Source organism: Alnus glutinosa, chromosome 14, assembly GCF_958979055.1.
Source record: "Alnus glutinosa chromosome 14, dhAlnGlut1.1, whole genome shotgun sequence".
Lineage (NCBI taxonomy): Eukaryota > Viridiplantae > Streptophyta > Magnoliopsida > Fagales > Betulaceae > Alnus > Alnus glutinosa.
This window is the reverse complement of record NC_084899.1, coordinates 9,404,038-9,409,245: the sequence shown is the minus strand read 5'-3', so window position 1 is coordinate 9,409,245 and position 5,208 is coordinate 9,404,038.

The window sequence follows — 5,208 nt, the reverse complement described above, 5'->3', positions numbered from 1 at the left end:
ACCAAAAAGTTTTGATGAGTGAAATTACTCACCAATTCTGATAAATAATATTCACTCACCAACCCACTCACCAATTTTGTTTCATCTTTCTCTCACATGATCAGCACATTTTTTTTTCCTTTTTTCTCTCATTTTCTTCTCCCATCTCCCATCTCTCTCATACGATAATGTTCTTATTTCATGAACATGAAGGATTCTTTGTAAAAATATTAAAAAGATTAATTAGAGAAAGAATAAAGAAATATTAAAGAAATATTATTTAAATATAATAGTGATAGTAAATAGTTAAAATGGTGAGGCTGCTGAGAGAGTTTTTAAAAAGTGGCTCACCAGAATAGAGAAAAGTGATTTTTAGCTACTTTGATGAGTAAAATTTGATGAGGCTACTAAGAATGTGAGCATTTTGAGCAGACCTGTTATATGGTTCATAATAGCTAAATATAGCTATTATGAGCCACTTTATCCCTTGAGCAAATGCTTCAAAATAGAGCATTCCTATCCATTTTGTTACAATGAACTTTCATATAGTCTTTTTTATTCTTTTTTTTCTCCTCTTTCTATCTCTCTCTCCCCCCTTGACTTTCACAATAAAAAATACATTGAATAATAGTACTTAAATAAAGTAGAAAATATGATAAATAATCTGCTAGAATTTGTATTAAAAAACTAGTAGCTAAAATAAAAAAATATATATTTTGAATATGTAAAATAACCACTACTACTGGAAATACTAGTATGCACACATTATTCCCTATGTTAGATTTTTCAATAGTGAGCAATGACACGTATGTCATAACTAATAATATTTTGATGTGTACATGCCATTGAGTCTACACCAAATAATTTCATCAAGTAATTTTCAAAATATCATATCATAAGAAAAAAAAAAAAACAAATAAACAAATGAAAAGAAAAAAAAAAAAGTGTGGTTAATTAGGGTGGCAAAGCCACTCTTCTTAGCTATTAGGACTAGTCAGCCACCCCATCCTAAACCTTTGGGAGTGGCCGAACCACCCTAAAAGTTATGGGAGTTGTTTGATTACCCCATTTTATTATAGGATAGGGGTGAAAACATGGTTATTGGCTAAAATTGCTAATCGTAACTGCTTAAGTCGATAGGTGAAATTTAATAACCACCTTTGCAATCGTATTAGGCAGTTAGCAGTTATTTAACCTACAACCGCACCGCTAACCGCTTTTACTAGGATGTGCCTTTTGAGCCTATTTTGGATGTTTGGCCTGTGTTTTGGGCTCAATTAAAATGTTTTTGGGTCTTTTTTTTAAAAAAAAATAAAAATTTAGAGCTTTTTTGGCCCAATAAGTTGCACTTGTATAATCTCAAACATATCTCGTAAACTCTTAAAATTGCAATCTTTCTTATATGGATCCGTTGCTTAACACATTTTCCATCTCAATAAATTCACACTCAACCAACAAACATAGCTAAAAATAATCATAGCAAAACATGAAACTTCTAACATTTAATAAAAATATATGATATCAAAATATCAAATTCAATTCCAATCCCAATTAAACAAGTTCAGATTAATTAACCAAACAAAACTAAAACCCACAAAATGAAGTACCCAAAACCTCCTAAGAGATGAGAACAGCTGCTCCACCGGCCTCCTTTATCTTCTTCTCAGCAGTCTTGGATAGCAGTTTGGCCTTGACCACGGCGGGCTGGTTCTTAGGCAAGATCCCTTTGCCTAGTACCTTGAAGTAGCCAACCTGGGTCACTTCTAGCAAGGGCACATTGTCTTTGGAGTCCTTGTCCAAGAATACGAAATGATTTTATTCAACCCATTCACGTACGATATGTTTACACAGATGGGCTGGCAACACTTTTTCTGGTAGCGGTAGTGATTTGCAGTGGGAGTACTTGAGAGAGAGAGAGATGGGCTGGCAACACTTTTTCTGTTAGCGGTAGTGATTTGCAATGGGAGTACTTGAGAGAGAGAGAGAGAGAGAGAGAGAATGAGATTTTGATGTATACGACGCTGGGTAGGAAGGAAAATATAAGACGGCGTGAAACGACATTGTTTTGTATATATATATATATATAGGCGGTTAGCGGTTTTTTCCAACCACTTTTAAAGGCAGTTTTAGTTGTTAGTAGTTAGTGGTTAATAACCGACCGCCTTTTCATCCCTACTATTGAGAGTGATTTAGCCACCTTGACTCTGGCCTTTAAGGGTAGATGAACTACCCCAAAAGCTATCAAGGTTAGTTTGATCACTTACTTTGGCCATTGGAGATGGTTGGATTTGGGGTTGACCGAGCTATCCTAAAAGTCATGAATGGTTCAGTCATCCCCAATAATTTAACAGATAATCAAGTAAACTATATATATATTCCCAATGTTGTATTTTTAGAATGATGTGTAAAATATAACTGAATAATGTCTAGAGTAATTTGATAAAAAGGTCAAACCACATTAGCTTTTATAGTTTTTTTTTTCTTCCAGCAATTAAAAGCTATGTTTCCTTTTACAATCATCTAAGAGAAATTTATGAGATAATAAAGTTAACTTTTTTGCAATGTCTACACTCGTCCTGTTTTGAGCACTCTCAATGGCTTAGCCATTTTTTTCATTTATCTAAATTGGCTAAAAAATTTACTAAAAAAATCCTCCATCTGATTATCCGAATAAATTTGATAGATTTGTGAACATTGTCACGCCGTCAACCCATTTATTTTTTAGGGTTAAATAGGGTATTGGTACATGTGGTATAAAATCTTTATTTTTTGCCCCCCCTGTGCTTCAATTTGTATTATAGATAGTACTTGGGTTTTGAAAAAAAAATAGAGATGGTATCTCCATCAACTTTTTCGTCCAAAAACTAATGGTACTGACAGATATTGACACATGTCTACTCTCAGGTATTGACACGTGTCATTTGCATTAAAAAAAACATTAATAAGGGTGATTCAGCAAACCTGAAGGGCAAGAGAGAGAGAGAGAGAAAAGGAAGAAGAAAAAAGTAAGGGGGTTTGGCCCTTGCGGTGGCCGAACCACCCCCAAAGGCGATGGGGGTGGTTCGGCCAAACCGGCCATGAGGGTGGCTGAGCCACCTCTCTTATTTTTCTTTTTCTTTTTTTTTTTCTTTTTTTTTAAAAAAAAAAAAATTTTAAGCTTTCTATTTTTATTTTTTAATGCATAAGACACGTGCCAACACCTGAGAGTAGACACGTGGACAACCGTTAGTTTTTGGATGGAAATATGGACGGATGTACCATCTCCGTCTTTTTTCAAAACTCAGGTACCATCTGTGATATGAATTGAAGCATAGTGGGCAAAAAATAAAAACTTTAAACCACATGTACCAAAAATGTGTTTTAACCCTATTTTTTATTCGTTTATCTTTCTACTTCTCTTTCTTCAATGTTTTTTTTTTTTTTTTTTTTTTTTCTCTTTTAAGCTAATAATTTTTTACATCACCTTGATGTATAACAAGGCGCATTGGGTGTAGGACCCATGTATGTAGGTTTCACATGTAAGGAACCCACAATCAATGTGTTTTGGTGTACACTTGGAATTTCGATCATCTTCAATTTATTTGAACCGAGGAATCCTTGTCTGTACACTTGATGTACAACCTAACACCAAAGTGATTTAGAAATAATATACCTCCTCATGGGTTTTTCTTCTTCCATTTGTTTTCATAGAAGCATGTCCCAGAACCTCTCTCTTTTGCCCATGGGTTTTTTCTTCTTGACCAGCATTTGAAAATGGTTAACTAAACTAGAAAAGGTAAGTTTTGATTAACTATTTTGTATAAGAAAATGATTAAACTATTGACAATGCTCTAATATATTAATTTGCCTTTTGGTTACACTTATTTTTTAAAATAAATAGATTGGTAAAAAAATAGGAGGTTTCTCTTCTCTTTCCTTAAATCCTTTCGTTTAATTAGGGAATATATTTTTTATGGGGGACAAAAAAAAAAGCAGTTTCGGAATGGGATGCAAAATCTTCAAAAGACAATCAAATCAAAGAAAAGTAGCATAAATCCGTTTAACTTTCTTTTCACTGGTATCTTCTTTTTTGTTACTTGCTATTCTCTCCTTTTGTTTCTTAATTATTTTCCGACAAGATTGGTCCTACACACCTGGGGGATCTAATTTATAAAAGATTTTTTTTTTTCACAAAGCATCAAAAGATAACAAGTTATGATAATAAGCTTCACGCCTCCCTCCTCCATGAGTTTTTGTGATGTTAGATAGCCTTCCATCCTGTAGGGGTGTGAAAGTTTTGCCTCCTCGATGTAAATCCGGTGGAGTTTGTTGTATATTTCTAGTTTTTAGTTTGTGGTGGCAGGAGTGTTCTCTGGTGATGATATTGGAGGGGATGGTCGTCCATGGCGTGTTGACGGCGAAGGTAGTGGCTGTGTGTTTTCATTGTAGGATTGTTGGAGGTTAGATCTACGAGTTTCCGTCGTCTTCTATTGGACACGCGCCCTCTAGCCTTATTCACCGTCAGTTTCTTGTGCTTCAACCGCTTTTCACGGCCGTGCAGTCTCTCGGTGGTCGGTGCGTGGACTTCACACCCCTGGGCTTTTTCTGTTTTGGGCGGCGCGTGATGGCTACAATCCGTTTGTTTTCGCTGTGTCTGGTGGTGCTGGGGGTGATCGGAGGCTTTATGGTGTTTGGGAGCTGAAGGGCTTTTTTGGCGGAGGCGCGTGTGTTACACGCGCCGCCACAGACGGTGGCTCTCCCGGAAGGCAGAATCCCATTTGAGTTCCTCCTGTGTTGTTTTAGCTATGTTTTTTCTCTAACGGTTTGCTTGGTGCATGTATTACTTCAGTCATTGGCTTTCGCCCAGAATGTGTGACCAATTCTCTGTACAAGTAAAGGTGTATGTCAACGCAGATGCACCATCTTGTTGGCTGAGTTTATTTTAGTAGCAATTGTCTGTTTTTGAATGAGTCTTTGACTCTTATTGATTGTACACCATTAGGGTGGTATGATTGTTGTTTGTAATGTTGTTTATTGTAGCAATGAAAGTTCAACTTTCCCTCAAAAAAAAAAAAAAAAAAAAAAAAAAAAAAGAGTCTACCCACTCGATTCCTTTTCTAAATAATGCTCATTGTGCTGGGAGGGCCCCAAGTCCATAGAAAGCTTGTGCTCTATTCTATTCTATTATTATTATTTAAATGATGATAATAATAATAATAATAAGAACAAGAAGAAGAAGAAGAAGAAGAA